Source organism: Neomonachus schauinslandi, chromosome 2 (genome assembly GCF_002201575.2).
Source record: "Neomonachus schauinslandi chromosome 2, ASM220157v2, whole genome shotgun sequence".
NCBI lineage: Eukaryota > Metazoa > Chordata > Mammalia > Carnivora > Phocidae > Neomonachus > Neomonachus schauinslandi.
Window position 1 is genome coordinate 142,469,238 of NC_058404.1, and position 19,117 is coordinate 142,488,354.

General features: G+C 42.5%; 1 protein-coding gene across 1 annotated transcript in view; it reads right to left on the minus strand.

The window, feature by feature from the left end:
• The window catches only part of SHROOM3 (shroom family member 3), a 299,140-nt gene that overhangs the window by 121,510 nt on the left and 158,513 nt on the right, over positions 1-19,117 (minus strand). The window lies entirely within an intron of this gene.

Sequence of the window (19,117 nt, forward strand, 5' to 3'; positions counted from 1 at the left end):
AGAGGAAGAGGCTCTTACTCACCATCTACTCAGAGCTGGCACCGGTTATAAAAACAACAGAACTCCCCCATGCAGGAGCACCTCCCAGCCACCTTGCCTCATCGCCAATTTGCAGTAATAGGCTCTGCTGTGTGCATGAAAAGGAAGAGAGCTGGCGCTGGCCACGGGGAAATGGCCAACAGGCAGAAAACAAACAAGAGAACCCAAACAGTCTTCAGAGAAACATTCATTTCAAGGGGGGCTTTGTGATACCAGGGGCGCTTCCACCCAATGCCTGTCCAAGAGTAGGGACTTTGGAGTTAGATATGGAGTTATTAGGTACACGGTAAATGACTACCAGCTTCTGTTTGGGGTTGTTTGGACTGTCTCCCTATAACTAGAACCAGACCTCCTTAGGGCTGCCAGCCAAAGGTGTTAGCAGTTCTTTGAGACCCAAGGTAAGGCGGTTTCTGAGACTCCTCAGAGATGGGGCTTCTGGTTGCTTCAAGAGTACTGTGTGTGGAATGATGATCCTTCCTCCCAAGGTTTCTACAGAGCAAGAGCATGTAGACGCATGGGCATTCTGGGTTGGTCTTTGTCATTCGTGACCTCGTGCCTCTCCCTCCAGAAGAGGTTAGGTCACTTTGAGGATTGGCGAAAGCTTTCTAATCTTCAGAAGTAAGGAACACATCATCTCTTTTGATCTGATTCCTGGAGGACTCATTTCCTAAGATCATACTGCAGGGGAAGCACACATTAGAAGGGATCATTTCATTTATGTCTTTCTAAATTTGCTTTCAAAAAAAAAAAAAAAAAAAGCTATGTAGCCTTATTCCTGAAGGTAATTTGAAAGACTCAGAAGAAAATGAGAAGGATGGTCTTCATGGATGACTCATGCCATTTAAAGTGTTGAACCCACTTGGCCTCGTCCCGTTGCATCCTAACAATTAACCTTTAACTAGGTCCTCTGAAAGAAGATTTTGATTAAAAATATTTTTAATTTATTTAATTTAACACTAATAATCAGAGTAATAAGGCAACCCATGCACTGAAAATAACTAACCAACCAACAATCTAACATTCTCTTTTTTGGGGTAAATATAAATATGTAATATCAGACAATTGATTTCTGAAGTTTCTATACAATCAGTGCTATTAAAAAAAATTAGGATGGTCAAGAGTAGAGATTCAAGACTCCTGTTGACTCACCCAACAGGTTTGGCAAAAGGTTTTTTTTTGACCTCCTCCAAAAGACAGCCTCTTAGGTGTCCAGCTCCCTGTCACTCCACCCACTGTCCCGTCCCTGTGCGGATTGGGTGCTATTGCCAGTTCCCCTGGGCTATCCAGATGCCACTCATTGCAGAGATCCAGAGTCATTAAATCCTGCCAGACCTGACCTGGAGGCCTGGGAGGGGAAAGGCATTATAGAAGAGGCGTGATCCCAGAACCTTGCATCCTCCCTTTCAAGGCCCAACACACACAGACTTCATGAGGTTCTAGTCCCGCTTTGACTCATGATCCCTAAGCCTAGAGATCAGGGCGTTTCCCCAAGGTGAGCAACTGAAAGAGTTTTGTCTCACTTCTGGCTCAGGACATTCCCACAGCTTCTGGAGTTTGGATTCATCCTTTGAACCTCGAGATTTGTCATCTAGGGTAGAATTTTCCACTTTCCTATTTTGTTTCTCCTTAGCAAGATTCTCATTGCCCAGAGGAGCCTGTGACTCTGAGGTTCGCTTCAGCTTCGAAAGCCCCTAAGCCTGTCTTCTTAAAATGATACCACTACTTGGAGAAGCCACACGGAGAAACATGGGGTTTCACACAAGAAAAAGAGAAAAGGAGCCTGAGTTGTTTGGAGTAGTCTCTCTTTTTTGAGGCCTTTCCTTCCCTAAACATAATGGTTCTTCTGTTGTCCTCATTTTTTGCTACCAAGTTTCTATTCCTGATTATATGACCAGGGTGAGGCCCAGCTCTCAATCCTTAGGTTTTCATTAGACCTAGCAAAACAGTGTGAAATGGAGAGGGTCTCCCTATTACATCCACGAGTGTATTGGTTCAACCCTCCAGGCCCATCTTTCCATGACAGCGTATGACCAGTCAGAAAAGCACTGTAAAATTTCCTTTTGAACACTCCTGGTTACTTAAATAAATGTGCATATTGCAGAGAGAACTCTCTTTCCTCCCAGCCAGGAGTGAATTCAAAGACTGTAGTTCTTCAGAAATTATAGGCAAATGGGATTGCTAGGCACATCAGGAAAAGTGACTCTAGTTTAGGAGTCATTTCAGGGATGAAATAAAAGCCTGCTGCTGAGTCTCTATACTTTATGTGAAAGTATCCACACAGAATGTCCGTTAAATAATTACCAACTTGTTTCCCCCTGGGTTCCTAATAGTTGGAGTATTTGTTGAATGGGTAGAGATGTGTGCTTGTTTCTGCACCATTAAATCTGCCAAACGATTTTAAAATAGCTGGATGTTCCTTCAAAGATTTATCCCATGGCACTTAAAGCAATGAAGAACAGCTTGAAATTTCTGAATTTCTACAGGAAAAAAAAAACAAAACAAGCTTCTAATAAAATAAAGGATGCATCAATCATACATTCTGCCTGTTTATGAAATATACTCAGGGCAAGAAGAATTCCGTGAATTTTGAAGATTTGGATTTATCAGCATGAGAACTGGGGAGTCCCAACTCTTAGTTGTAGACAGACATAAGCAAGAGAATCAGTCGGGACACCAGAAGGATAACTTCCATGGAAGGTGCCAGGGTCAATGCCCACAGGTTCTACACAGGATAATGATGGGGATCTCTGATGCTGAAATCCAGGATTGGCATGACAACACTAACCAAAAGCCAGAAGCTTTCCTGGGGTTCTGCCTTGCATTTTTGCCAACCCTGAAGATCCAGAGGACCTCATATCTTGAGTTGCTCTGGTGGCAGAAGAACCACAGAGTTTCTTTGAACACCTAAGCTTATTGTGCTCCAAGGATTCATATGAATATGGAGGAGAAGGATTTTTTTTTTTAAAGATTTTATTTATTTATTTGACAGAGAGAGAGAGAGTGAGAGCAGGAACACAAGCAGGGGGAGTGGGAGAGGGAGAAGCAGGCTTCCCACCAAGGAGGGAGCCTGATGCGGGACTCGATCCCAGGACCCTGGGATCATGACCTGAGCTGAAGGCAGACGCTTAATGACTGAGCCACCGAGGCGTCCCTGGAGGGGAAGGATTTCTGAGGGATTCCCAGTTGGAACTCTGATGAAAGTCTCAGAGTAGGTCCCTTAGAAAGATGTTCCATTTCTCCGGAGGTCTTTTTGATCTGGTCTAGACAGGATAGAAGACTTTTGGAAGAATCATGGTAACTTTAGTTCCATATTTCTAAAATTCCAGCACCTGAATTGTAGGTCTGACTGTCCCTGCATCAAACTGTAGAAATGAATGTTTTCATCAAGGGATTAGAATTCACTGTTTCCTTTGTGACCAGCTCATGACAGATTCCAACATGAAGAGGAAAGCAGAAATTCCCTTAACAGAAGAGATTATATTTTCTCCCACTAGCAGGAAGACTTGTGATTTCAGAAGTATGGTTGATCAGGGAGTGATCTTGGAGCCAGCAGAAGTTGGGGCCACTAGGCAATGGCCATATTGATGAGAAGACAGTCAGAGGTATGGTGGACAAGATGATCCATTGAGGACTCTTTTCTACCTTTAGCTGGACCACTTTGAAGACATTTAATGTGTGGCCTTCTGGGCCCAGGTAATCTTCCAGGTAATCTTGAAGACAGAAATTATCAAGATTAAGTTATTGGCTCAGTAAGGTCAGGGGTTTTTATCTCCTTGCTGTATCCTCAACATTTAGAATAGTGCCTGGCACAATTTAGTGCTCCGTCAATACTTGTGGAGTATATGTAAAGATGCTATTGGCTAGAGTTAATGGAGAGTCAAGCCTGTTCTCAGGAAAGCATGTGGAATTGTCACAAAAAGAGTCTTAAAGGAAACATGCCCTATCAATTTTACTTTTGTTTTAGCACGTGTATGTGGACATAATTCAATACATCTCTATCAAAGCCACATAAACATTATTTCCTGCTTATATAATGATAGCTTTTTTTTTTTTAGATTTTATTTATTTATTTGACAGACAGAGAGAGAGTGAGCATAAGCAGGGGGAGCTGCAGGCAGAGGGAGAAGGAGAGGCAGACTCCCCACAGAGCAGGGAGTCCCATGTGGGGCTCTATCCCAGGACCCTGGGATCATGACCTGAGCGGAAGGCAGCTGCTTAACTGACTGAGCCACCCAGGTGGCCCCCCACCCTTTTTAAAAAAGATTTTATTTATTTATTTGAAAGAGAGAGAGATAATAGTTATTTAAAAAAAAAAAACTTGGAAAATAACAAAGTCAGCCTTTGAAGAACAAATTACCACTCTCACATATGAAACATTCTTGGAGATTGTCTTTAATCAGTTTGGAACTTGAGGATGCTTTCTCTTTTTGCAACACTGCAGATGAAGAGCTTAGAGTTTGATAAATTATAAACCTAATGAGGCTTCTAACTCCTTTAGCCAGTTATTAGCTGTCAGGAAATGATCGTTGTTACTTAATTATAAGATGAAACTAAACACTGAGAAATGTTGAAAGCGATCTGGTTGGTCAGTATTCCAAGGACTAATTCCACAGGCATGCCCTCTGCATACCAATTAAAGCTGCCTCACCCGTAATAAAATGTGCCTGCCGTTGGCTGTGTCCTATGTTGTCATTTTCAGATTAAAACAACAAAACAATTCCAGTCTAGGGCATTTCCTGGGCACCAATGAGTGCTAGGCTTTTCTAATTTAGAGGATAAAGACTCCTCCTATGGGCTGATGACTCCCCGGAAATGCCCTTGTTTTCACTTTGACCACACCCAAAATAAGAGTCAGTCTTAGAGACAATAAAAGCAACCAATCAGTCAATCATCTGTTACACTAGCTGTCAGGTAGAAAAACACCCAAAAACTTTCAAAAGAAAAATGTGTATGCATGACGTTCTATTTTGATTTTGAGAGGCAATTCATTAGCAAGGTGAAAATGAGTTTTGGAGGGAGAATGTTGAGTAATGCACAGGACTAGCATTCTTTAAGTGTAGGCTCTATTGGTATGCAGCTTTTTTTTTTTTTTTTAACACCACTGAGAAGAGGTTTCCAGAATAAAATCTTCATTTCTAGCTCAATGCACTATAATAACTTGTATGCAATTTTGTAGCTACACTGGTTTTATCAAATGTCATCTGCTTTTCCTTTCTTGAGTCTCTTATCCATGTGCCTTGAGAGAAAGGATGTTGGTTAAGCAGCAGGGGCCGGGGGCTCCCAGACTGCCCGGGCGCCAAGCCCAAACCACCAGGTAAGCATGGGTTTGGGTATTTGGGTGAGAAGGAAAGGAAAAAGATAAAAATAAACAATTTTGCTGAAATACAAGCATTTTCCAACTTAAGTACAAGCTGTGTTGCAAGATTTCAATGATAAATTAATTACCTGGATTTTAGCGGAGGCCATGTGATCTTGTTGGAAGGAGATTAAAGAGCCCCCACCATCTGAAGTAAGGATTAAATGAGCGAATCACCACTAAACAGCACACCAAGTGCTCCATAAATGTTGGGTTTTATTGTCCTTGCCTTTTGTGCTACTTGGCTATTGCAGCAGAAAACAGCCCCAAGAAACTAGTGTCAAAGAATGATGAGGAGCTGTATGTATAAACATCGGGGGGACTCCTGAAAACACAAATGGGAATAAATTGCAAGTCTACTCTGCCCACGTAGACACAGGAGAGCAAATGTCCTGGGAACGCATATTAGTTGTAATTCACTGCTCTAAAACCTAAGATTAGGAGCCTTTCTAGCACTACTGCTTACAGCCCTACCTCCTCACTGCAGCCCGAACTGACACAGTGCCTGAAAACACAAATGTGAATAAGTTGTCTGCACTTGTCTGCACGGCCTCATCACCCATTCTCTCTTCCTCTCTTCATCCCCTGCAGTCCAGCCTACCCTGGGGTCGTTCCTTTGCACTTGCTCCTGTCAAGGTCACTGCACTCTTTTGCCCAGGTCAGGGGTTTGTGATCACGTCCTGGGAACCCTCACAGGCACAGCGGCATTCATTTCAGGTGACTAGTCCCTCCTTAAGAAACACTTTCCTTTCTGGACTTGCACAACACCACGCTCTCCCTCAACTCCCTGAAGTTGCTTTTCAGTTAGTTGCTTCTGCTGGGTCAGACTCCTCTCAAGGCTGATGTGCCCCAGGGTTTGGTCTTCACATCTTTTCCCTCCTCTCTGGAAATACTCGCAAGTGAGTGAATCAGGTCCTGTGACCTTAAATACTATTTACATGTTGATGACTCTCAACTTTTTCTGTTGAGCTCTGATCAGCCCCTTGGATACAAACTCTTGTATATAGCTACCTCCCCAGATAGCTGATTGGCTTATCAGACAAAAGAACTCTCACTTCAGCTATTCTCGAGCTCCCTCCTTCCCCCACCCCTGCCCTCCAAACTTGCTGTTCTCCTGTTTTCCCCATCTTACCCAATGGCCCCATCAGCAGCCCAACTCTACAGCCCCAAACCCAACAGTCACCTTCATTATTCTTTCCCTTCACGTCTTATTCAATCATCAGCAGGTCGGTTGACACTATCTCAGAAATCTGTCTCAAACCCTATCACTCAGCCATCTCCACTGCTACCGCCTTGGCATGACCAACCATCATCTCCTCAGATGAGTATAATTAAGAGCTTCCTGACTGGTCTCCCTGCTCCTACTCTTGCCCTATTCTTCAAAAAGGGATCTCAGCATTATTTCAAAGGAAGAAATTGATACTATTGTTCCTTTGCTTAAAATCCTCCAATGGCTTCCTGCTCCACTTAGGCTACAATTTGGTTCCTCACTATGGCCTATGAGGCCCTACAAGACGTGAGCCCAGACTGTTCTGTTCACTCCGCTTTGACCCTACTGGCTCCCGTTCATTACTTTCAATAGCCCAAGACTGCTCCCACCTCAAGACTCTTGCTCTTGAATTCTCCCTCTGCCTGGAATGCTTCACACCTCCACACAGCAGGTTCCTTCTTATTATTTAGATTTTAGTCTAAAAGTCACCTGATCTTTTCTGACCCACATACCTAAGGTAGCCCACCCAATCTCTACCTCTTGAGCTTGTGCTGTTTCCTTCATAGCACGTACTACTATTTGGAATTACCTTCTTCATTTATTTATTTACTTGTTGATTGTCTATGTATCCCCATGAGAATGTAAGTTCTGTAAAAACAGATACCTTACCTATCTTGACCACTGCATTTCTCATGCCTGCCATATAGTAGTGGGTCTTCCATAAATATCTACTGAATGAATGAATGATCTCTAAGTATAATATCTCTAAGTATAATGATCTCTAAGTATAATATAGTTTGCAAACTATATATAACCCATTGGAACTCAATAGCTAATCCAAATAATTCACCAATAGCTAAGAAAGGACTAGAATCAGAGACAAATTGAAGTGGAGTATATGCCTGGCTGCAAACTACAGTAAAATAAAAATTAGGTTCAATTGGATGTCCATTTAGCTCTTTCCAGACGTCTCCAAATCATCACCAAGAATCATCAAAAGTGGACGGTGGAGTTACCCACATTCTCTTTCTTCTCTTGCCTCCTCTAGTCTCCAAGTCTCAGAGGAACAGAATAATTTCTTGTGACTGATTGGATAAAAGAAATTATTCTTTCTTCACCCAGCTTCCTGTAATTCAAAAATCATGCCAAGATTTATTCAAAACCTGGCCTGAGCAACTCTGAAGGCGCTTTCGAGCTCTCGCTGTATGAGCGGGCCAGCTGGAGTCTGCTTTGTGGCTTTCTCTACTATGGGAGGCTGGTGCTCCCAAAGTTCATGCAGAAGAGAGCTCAGTGTAGAGTTTTGCTCTGAAGGTAACAGTTGGTGGCAGAAATGACCATCTTTTTTTGTTCCATTTAATAAAGTTCTAAGTGCTCTACGTGGCTTTAAGAAGAGTCCCAAGCAAGAAGGCAGTTTTACTCCTGGCTCTGCTGTTACCATCCACTATAATTTTGGTGAAATCACTTAACTTCTCTGAGCCTCCCTTTTTTATCAGTAAGATGAGGAACTTTTAGTAGATGACCTCTAGCTCTAAACGTGCAGCTGTGGAAATGTTTTGTATCCAGTAAATACCGAATGATTAAACTAATTGGTGTAGCGGGTTATGACTGATGCCGTCCTGCTAGCCTCAAAAAACAATAGAAGGCGGGGTCAACTTGGCTTGAGGACTAGAACACATCCTATGCAGCTTCTAGAAATGGAACTTCCAGGGATCAGTGACTTCCCATGGTTTTAGGTACCATATATGTGCCAAAGACTCCAAATTTACATCTCTGGCCCCATCCTCAATCCTAAATACCAGATGTCTCACTGGAATTCCTTTTGCCTTGCCTGCCTGCTCCAACCTTTTCATAGTCAAAACAACTCTATTTTTTTTTTAAGATTTTATATATTTATTTGACACAGAGAGAGAGAGCACAAGCAGGGGGAGTGGCAGGCAGAGGGAGAGGGAGAAGCAGGCTCCCCACTGAGCAAGGAGCCCGATGCGGGGCTCGATCCCAGGACCCTGGGATCATGACCTGAGCTGAAGGCAGACGCTTAACTGACTGAGCCACCCAGGCGCCCCCAAAACAATTCTTTTAAAACACTAGTCAATCATGTCTGCTCAAAACCCTGCAATGTTTCCTCATTTCACTCAGAGTGAGAGCTAATTAGAGTCGTTACGATGATCTGAAAGTCCTCAGCTGGTCTACTTTTGCCCCACTCATCCATCCCTTCTTTGACCTGATCTGCTGCTGCTCTCCCCCTCTCACTGCTCCAGCTATAGTGACCTCCTTGCTAGTCTCAAACACACCTGCGCCTGCCTTAGGGCCTTTGCACAGAAAATGTCCTTTGCTCAGTATACCCATGGCTACCTGTCTCATGTCTTTCAAATGTCACTTTTGCAATGAGGCCTACCCTGGTCTCCCTATTTAAAATGACAACCTCTAGAACCCTCAGTTTGTTTCTCAGAGTCCATAGTCTCTCATGGTTCTAGAGGGGAGGGGGGTGGGAGGATGGGTTAGCCTGGTGATGGGTATTAAAGAGGGCACGTTCTGCATGGAGCACTGGGTGTTATGCACAAACAATGAATCATGGAACACTACATCAAAACTAATGATGTAATGTATGGTGATTAACATAACATAATAAAATAAAATAAATAAAAATAAAATGACAACCTGTCCCCCTTCTCTCTACCCCAGAATCCCTGATTCCCTACTCCATTTTCTCTCCATGCACTAATCTAATATTCTTTATCATGTAGTTATGTATTATGTTGAATGTTTATTGTCTATACCCCTGCCCTGAATATAATCGCAATGAGGCAGGGATTTGGGCATATTTTGTGTTCAGTACAAATAGCCATTCAGTATTTGTTGAGTAAAGTGAAGAATGAGTATCACTATTGGTGAGGAGTATCCCAACATCTGAGCCCCGACTACACCCAGTTCCTAGAAAAGCTTGTCTAAGGTTCATGGAGTATTGTCCAAATTCCCTCTTGGGTGCTCCCATCCTATCAAGAATCTCTCATGAGATCCAATGTGCTCACTGAACCATAATGACACATAAAGAAGATTCTTGCTTTCTTTGATTTTAAGGATATTCTCTCCACCGAACAATGGATTTCAGAAATAGGGAAAAACCCAGTGGTCCACAATCAACTAATATGCTCAAAGTGAAAGGAGTGGCCAAATATCATTCTAACATAAGATCTAGGTTCCCTTCCTTGACTACTTTCCTAACATCGACTTGAACTGTATAATATTTTTATATCTCACCTAAAATTTTTTTCAGGTCTTTTCTACATTTCTTTGGGGGAAATCATACCTGTATTTTCAATAATTTTCATATAGACTTGTTAGTCTGCCCAAATATCGTAAAGTGAGATTTCTAATTCCAACAGCCCTGGTCTGGTAATCCAGCATAGAGAAAGAAAGTAGAATCATCTAAAAGGAAACTTTCATCAAAGGGGAGGGTGTTAGTGTGAAATTATAGTAATTCACTTGGTTCTAATATTCACCAATCAATAACCAATTTCTGAATTACCTTTGTCAATGAAAAGCAATAGTAAGACTTTTGCAAAACAGAGTAATATAGTATGTGCTTAAATCCATGATAATCATGGGCTTTGTGGATACTCTTAGGAAGATTGCTGATTTTCTTGGCAGTTGACTTTCAGGGAACTTAAAACAGGCAATCTCCCTAAATCCTTGTCACCTCCATCATCGTGTACAGAATACAAACAACAGAGAACACTACACTGGATAGAATCTCTACCAAGTGGACATTTCACTGGCATAACTGTAAGTCAGACCTAAAACTTAGGTTTCTTAAAACTTTAGGACTAATTCAGCCGTAAATCCCTACAGTTTTGGAGGGTCTGACTCAGTCCCCAGGTTTGAGACTGTTTCTTAAGCTTTAAATGAACCCTAGGATCTTACCCTATAGGCTGCACTCCAGAGGCTCCTGGATTTACCTAATCCTGGAACTAGTCAGGGTGTTGGGAGAAAGTCCGAGGAAAATATTAAGAGAAAAAGCCCATACTAACTTCCCTAAACGTGAAATGTGGTGTGATCCTAACAAATAACATAACATGGATGAACATAGCGAGGACCTGTCTATAGAATTCTGGGAAACACAATCCTAGACTCCTCAGTGTGGCAATTACTAATCATTTGAGCTTTTTGGGCAGACTCCCAACAGTTTGAATCAAAATCCCAAAGTTCTCCAAACACTGTCTATGGTCACAATTCAAGGACAATGAGAGAATGCTCCTGCTGGTGACCCATCAGCCCTGTGTCTTTACAAAAATAGTATTCACCAATGATGTGCGCCAACATTCAACCTAAGAAAACAAGAGTCAATAGTGCCTTTATCATGAAGAAAAATATATAATAAAGAACAGGGACTTTGGGGCAGACCAAGCAAATTTCAAATTCCAGATCTGCCACATTCATACTAAGTGATCTTGTCAGATGTTTCACCTCTGAGCCTCAATTCCTTCATCTGTAAAGAGAGACAAGAGCACCTACTTATCAGTGGGTGATCAGAGATGATACAGATAAAATGCCTGGCATTGACCGCACAGTGGTAGTGACTTTGGGTAATTCTACACAGGCTAAACTAAGATAATGTTTCTTGGGGTGCCTGGGTGGCTCAGTTGGTTAAGCAACTGCCTTCGGCTCAGGTCATGAATCGGGGTCCTGGGATCGAGCCCCACATCGGGCTCCCTGCTCAGTGGGAGGCCTGCTTCTCCCTCTCCCACTACCCCTGCTTGTGTTCCCTCTCTCGCTCTCTCTCTCTCTCTGTCAATTAAATAAATAAATAAAATCTTTTAAAAATAAATAAATAAATAAATAAACTAAGATAATGTTTCTTAATTCCAGCAATTTCTTAAGTACAAACCTCGTTATCAGACATTTTTATTACTCAGGCAACTTGGAGATGGTCAGCAGTATTTGAGATAGACAGTAGGAATATATATTTAAAAATGAAGAGTTTAAGGAAGAACAGTTTTTTTTAAAAGATTTTATTTATTTATTTGATATAGAGAGAGACAGGGAGAGAGGGAACACAAGCAGGGGGAGCAGCAAAGGGAGAGGGAGAAGCGGGTTTCCCGCGGAGCAGGGAGCCCGATGCGGGGCTCGATGCAGGGCTCGATGTGGGGCTCGATCCCAGGACCCTGGGACCATGACCTGAGCTGAAGGCAGACGCTTAATGACTGAGCCACCCAGGCATCCCAGGAAGAACAGTTTTAAGTCATCTTTTTAGGGGAAATGCAGTGAGCAGCACTGGTGGAGCCCCCCCTCTCTTATTTAAATACCAAAAATTCATGTGCAGGCAACTAGAGTCCTTTTAATGAAGCAGGCAATCCTCTCCCAATTCACTCAAGATAAAGGTCCAATTTAAAAATCATCTCAGTCCAGAGATGGAGACTCTCACAGTCGTTTATACCACTAGAAGCACTATTCACTCGAGGGAATGATTTCTCTTTCTTTTGATTTCTAGCCATGCAAATTACATGAGTCAGGGCCAGCCCGACAAAAAGGCCCTATGCACTTCCTAGTCACAGCCCTTTTGTGCTTCAATCTGAAATCTGTATGATGCCGTTCCTACCCTCAAACCAGAAAGAGCGGACACCTGCAGACTTAACCACCCCAGGTACATTCTGCTCGTCTACTCCTTTCTCCAGGAATAAACCAAAAGATCAAGGGATTTTTCTACACATAAAGCAAGCTGAGTGACATCCAGACTCAGTGGAGACATCAACAAAAATCCACTGAACATGTCCGATATACTAGGCACCATGCTGAACTCTAGGGCTACAATGGTGAACAAAAGGAACACAGTCTTGCTCACAAGTTGCTTGGAGTCTAAAGGGGAAGACAAATACGTTTACAATAGGATGTGGTTGGCTATAGGGGTAAACAAAGACATGAAATTATGAGAATACTCACCAGACTCCTAAAGGTAGAAATTATAAATCATATGCTAGGATTCTTTTTAACTCAGAAAAGTATTAAAATCTATTACGGACTACCTCAAAAAGTTTTGCAAATACAACAGGTCAGATCTGGCTTTAATTCAGTCTTTCCAGTGTTCAATATTATTATTAAATCCAAAAAGGAACTGAGGATGCTCCGGAATTGGCAACAGGTACACTTACCCCATATTAGTTCAGAGGTGCTTTGAACACACTGACCGATTTCAAACATCTCATTCTAATTTCTGTCTGGCTTCTTCAAGCATGGCCTAACTTTTAGAACACCCCAAGAACCACACTTTATAAACACATGACAGAGGAGGAGCGCTCAGCACCCGGTTTTGCCGGGAAGCGGGAATTCGCATGCCCCATACCCACTCTCGGAAACCAGCACAACACAGCAGGACTCGAGGCCTTCTGAAATTACTCAGGCTGGACCAAATGTTGCTCATGCTTCATCTCCTGGGAAACTCAGAAACTTCCCAAGAATGAAATTCCAGCGGCCAAGCCGGCAGCTGAGTGAACCCCAGAGCTGTAATATACTGTCTTTTGCAGACAACAGCGCTTCAGTGTCAAAGCTGCGAGACCAAGAACAGGCACAAAACCCCCATCAGCAAGCACAAAACAGTGATCCCAGATAGGTGGCCCGGACCCGAGTAGGACAGAAGGGCAACATGCTGCAATGTCTGAATGCAGAGCATGCCTGCCATCGCTTTTCACTCTGGCATTTTAATGAGAAATAAAGGGGGAAATGTGAAGGCTTTATGATCATTTTATTTATATACTAAAAATAACTCTTTTAGAATGTCCATTTCTTTCCAAAGTAAATGGATTTTTCCACAAAATACTTGGTGAGAAACATTGCGATAAACTAAACTTAAAATGCATGTACGTAAATTGCAAATATTAACATGCTGGGGATTAGAAGCAAAACAAAACAAAATAAACGTTTCAGAATTGAACTTAAGCTCTAGGCAGAAAATGCAGAATCCTCAGTTAGGGTCCATCTGAGTGCACAGGGAAATTATTTTCTCCTTCCCCACCCCACCCCCACCCCCCAAGGTCTCTTATTTCAAATTCCAAGAGTGTTCCCACATTCAGCTCACACTGCTGAATAACACTTTGGTGTTTCACACAAATCTGGAGCTAAACAGGAAAGAGGCAGAAAAAGATGTTGAAGTGTTATAATCTTCAAAGAAACAGTTTTGTCAATTACAGGAAAAAGGGAATTTGAGAAATATTCAACTGAATAATAATTTTTAAAAGTTCTTCTCCTTATTATTATCACCTTTCTTACAATTAGTATTTATGTCAAATGGATGAGGAAAACATAAAATGTTCTTACTAACTCCTTGAAAGGTCCAGGCCATCATTTGGGCCACGTAGTAAATGAAGGGTTCTGAGTGAGAGCCCAGTGCTTTCCCTGGGCCCTCTGGCAATTAGCTTTCTAGCTAGGAGTCAAGTTTTATAAACTGCTAAGTGACCAGGCAGACAGACTGGCTCTGCAAGGTAATGTTTTCAATTTGACTCATGCTTATGGTCTTTGACCTTAACAGTCATTTGTGGCCCAAGTGCCATTAGACATTCTGAAAAAGGTCGTGTACTGAGTGATAAGCTTGGATGGTCAGACTTAAGGTGACTTCTTGCCTTGCTGCCCACAGGCTTGGGAGAGCAGGAGATACATGTTGTAGAGAGGAAGGGGGGAAGGAAGGAAGAGAGGCAAGAAGAAAAGAAGGAAGGAAGGAAGGAGGCAGGAAGAAAGGAAGAAAGGAAGGAAAAAGGAAGAGGAAAGGAAAGAAAAAAATCAAAATGCATTTTCTGAAGACAAAATATCCCCAGCTTAAAAGAAGAGTCATAAAAGAAGTCAAAAGCATAAAATATATCTTTTAAGGAGCTCCTTTTCCTAAAATAAACAAATATATCACTAGAAGAGTAAACAGAGGTGAACTGTAAATCAAAATATCTGCCTAATGCATTCCTAGGGTTTCTCTCTGAGAGCAAATGCCAGAGAGAAATGGACCTTCAGGAACCCAGACAACTCAGAGGTCAGAAGAAAGCTGACTCAAGTCATTTTCATTAGAAAGATAAGATCACCTGGCCCTCTTCAGTAGCTCTAATAGCTAATGTCCCTCCATCTAATTCTCCAAACTATAAACTGAGAAGAAACAAAACAAAACAAAACAAAACCCCTTTGCTTTTAGCCATCGCCACCCACAATTTAAGCAAAGACAGCCTGGGGAACAATAAAAATATTCATGACCATCAGTAAGATTTACCATCGCATCCATTATTCTTTGCCTGCAGACTTAGCTCCCCATGGCCTCCTTGCCTCAACCAAGGGAAAAATATGCCTTTCAGATCCCAGTTTTTGTTCCTTCTCAAACCAAACTCCATGGAATATAATCTCTATTTGCTTAAAGAGGGTTCTGGAAAGCCAAAGAAGCTTTATCTGCCTGTGGGAAATAGAATTCGCTGAAAACCGAATGGAAACTTTGGTAGGAATACTCTGGGGAATAGTTAAATATTTACAACATAAGAACCAGTTCATTTGAAAACAAATGTACAAGTGCCTGGCTTCGTTCCCTGTCTCAGGAATCAAGAATGTTCCCTTGCTGAGAGCTGCCATTTTATTGACATTCAAGGAAGAAGTGACTCCAGGAAGAGGGCGGGAGTGAGCACAGAAAACTACAGTTCTGCAAACCCGTATTGTACTAGATGAGTTCATCTGCTGTAGCTAGTCTCCAAGTGAAAAATTCACAAAGAAGAAATGTCTAGGGGGGAAAAAAGCACAATGTTAACCTTAAGCACAGGAGGGCTCCTATGAAACCTCATCAGTCGGCTCACCAAATTGCCCAAAACTAAACAAGACAAAGAATGGAAGAAAATCCAAATTACAACAGAACTAAAAAAACCAAAAAACCAAAAAAACTGGACCTCTATCTTTTATGCAACTGGGATCAGCATCTCATCTAAGGAGAAAGAAAGGATGGGGAAGAGAAAACAAAGCTCTGCTCAAACCACTGTGTAAATAAATAACCTCCAAGCGTCAATGTCCCAAGTTTGCTTTGGTACAAACCTGGTGGCTTGGGGATTCGGAAAGCATATAAACTAATTCTTATTAGAAATCCTTCTTCGTACTGTTTGTGTTTTGTCTTCTTCAGCGTAAGTCAGCTCAACTTTTCCAGGGCGACTGTTCGGGAGCATCAGTAACGTCCTCAGATAGCTTTACCTGTAACGGGCAGATCAGCCAAGCCTGCCCCGGCGCTTGTCACTTCCCCGTGCCAGGGTTGGCCAAGCGGGAGGCTCTCAGCAGTGCTGAGACTCTGCCCTTGATTGATAGAGTCTTTTCTGTTTTTTAAAAAATATTTGGCAATCAGAGGCTCTTGGAGATGGACAGAGAAAAACAAAGGAGAAAAACCACAAAAATCCCATTGAAGTCAGGCTCATTTTCCAAACTTTTTTCAATCACGGGGGGCTGCTTTCCGTGTTTTTGCATTCCCTCTTAAGGGCTGAATGCTGAGGATTCTCATTTGGGTGATCCAAGACCCTCCAGATCACCTCATGGTGCATGTAAACGGCTGCTCTCTGGCAGAACCCGAGCTATGGGGCCAGAGGGCTGACCCAGGGACAGCACCCCTTCAGTCTTCTGGGGTCGAAGTGACTGTCGAATGATTTTATTTTTTAAAGATTTTATTTATTTATTTGACAGAGAGAATCACAGTGAGAGAGGGAACACAAGCAGGGGGAGCGGGAGAGGGAGAAGCAGGCTCCTGGCTGAGCAGGGAGCCCGATGTGGGGCTCGATCCCAGGACCCTGAGATCATGACCCGAGCCGAAGGCAGACGCTTAACGACTGAGCCACCCAGGCACCTCCTGTCGAATGATTTTAAAGATTCATTAAAGAGTGGGGAGATGCCTACAGGTTACCATGAAAGACAGTGGTGGGGTCCCTCAGCCTGGCGACACTACTGTTCCAACAGCTGGACATCTCCACAACGTCCCTGCCCTTTCGGCCTCTGTCCCCTTTTCCACTGACATTTATTAACTCCCGCAGTTAGGCTCCGGTTGTCCAAACTGCTCCCCCTCAATTGCCAAATCTGGCAGGCTCTTCTCAGTGTCCACTCCACCCCTCTTCAGCGTGGGCATTGTTAACCACTCCCTCCCCTTAAAATTTTTCCCCTTGGCTTCCAGAACAGTGTGTCCTTATTATTCTTCCTTATGTCCCTTTTGCTCTATTTTTTTCTTGCTCCAAGTACCAACTACAAGGCTCTTCCCTCTTTGCTGCTTCTGCTCTCTTCCTCAGATTTTGCATCTTTTTTTTTTTTTAAGATTTTATTTATTTATTTGAGAGAGAGAGAGCAAGACAGGGCACAAGCCCAGAAGGGGTGGGGAGAGAGAGAGGGAGAAGCGGGCTTCCCGCTGAGCAGGGAGCCTGACGATTCAGGGCTCGATCCCAGGACCCCGGGATCATGACCTGAGCCCAAGGCAGACGCTCAACCGACTGAGTCACCCAGGCGCCGGGGATCTCATCTTTAATGGTCACCTCTAGATGTAATTCTCAAATTGTAGCATTGCTTCAGATGCTTTCTCCAGCTTTGTTGTTCATTTCCAATGGCCCGTTGGACACCTTCATGAGCAGAGCCAAAGACCAGTCCAAGATCAAAAGCATCTCTTTTCCCAATCAAGAAAGACCCAGATCACCCTCCCAAATGGCCTGTTTCTACAAATGACCTCACAATTCCACAAGTCAATGGGTCTCAAACATCCTTCCCTAACAATGAGCAGCCAAACCCTATTCCTTCTTCAAGCCTGCTGGGCCCTCCTGATCACCTGGGCTGCTCACTTCTATATCGCCTCCCTAATTCAGGTCTTCATTACCTTCCCCCTGAAGGGCTCCCTGTTTTTCTCTTACTGCAAAACCACCAGCTCACCCTCTCACTGCTATTCTGCAACAGTCTGAACCCCCTAGTGTCCACTGCACTTCTTTCTATTTCCTTCGGGGCTGTCACCACTTGCTCTCATATTTCTACACAAATAAATGAACAAGAGAGCACGGGATTATTTGGTATTTGGAAATTTTAAAAATAAGTGAATACTTATAAGTTTACAAATTTCACTAAGATGTCAGGGCGGAGTCAGTGGCTTCATTAAACCTCTTTCAGGGCAAGCTGCCTGTCCCACCACTGGATTGGTCCCTACAGAGAATGCATCCCAGGTCTCAGCACCACGACACAGGGAGTCACCAAGTGATCACAGGGCTCAGCCTCAACTCATCTGAGTATATCATCCTTCCTTCAAACACAGTGTAGGTGAGAAGGTCAAATGAAGCGTCCTCAGCATTCTATTGAGGAAAAGGTAGATTATATTCTTCAAAAATGACCGACTTCATTGAAGGCAAAGGAAGGTTGTGCACATGTTCCCGCTTAAAAGAGGCTAAAAAGCTGTGATGACTCCAATACCTGGCCCAGGACTGGACCCTGTACTGGGAGGAAAACATATGCTAAAAAGGACATTATTGTGTCAGTGGATAAAACTGACAGTAGAGGGACGCCTGGGTGGCTCAGTCAGTTAAGTGTCTGCCTTTGGCTCAGGTCATGATCCCAGGATCCTGGGATCGAGTCCCGCATCAGGCTCCCTCCTCAGCAGGCAGCCTGCTTCTCCCTCTCCCACTCTCCCTGCTTGTGCTCTGTCTCTGACAAATAAATAAATAAAATCTTAAAATAAAAACTGACAGTAGATTAAAGTATTGTATCCATGTTCAACTACCAGGGTTGATGACTGAATATCCCTATTCCTAGGAAATACACATGGAAGTATTGAGAAGAAAGAGTCATGCTATGACTTACCTTTAAGTGGTTCAAAAAATATCATAGAGAGAAAGCACATATGATAAAGCAAAGAAGGTAAAGGATAAGTTATATGTGAATCCAGGTAAAGGATATAGGAGTGTCCTGGGTGCTGTCCTTATCCTTGCAACTTTTCTGTAATTTTGAAATTATTTTCAAATAAAAAATTAAAAGACTTAAACACACAAAATTAAGTCCTCATATCTGTATTATTGGTACACCTGCAGACTACCCCTGCAGGTTGCAGAAGATCAAAAAGTATTTAAAGAATGAATGTCCATTGCATAAACCTTTAGTTTCATAACTGCTTATGTAACATTTGTGTTCATGACATTCAACTTCCTGTGCATTCCGATATCTTGTTCTTAAATTCAGCTCAGATTATGTTAATATGAAAATAAATTTGAGGATTCTATAATATAATAAATATGTGTACAAGTATGTATACTATATGTAAAATACACTATATGTATTCAAACATATATGTGTTCATTAGTTTCAAATTATCATTCTAACAGTTCATATTTTAATGCTAAAAAAATTAGCTTTCTACAGGACTATCCAGGTATCTTAAATTTAGGTTTCATATTTTAGTTAAGATTCTATGTGTTAATTCTTGGTCAAAAAAAAATAAAGTAAGTGTGGGCCAACTTCTGTAACTCATAATATACCATCAGGCTGAAACTACATCTTAGAGAATTAAA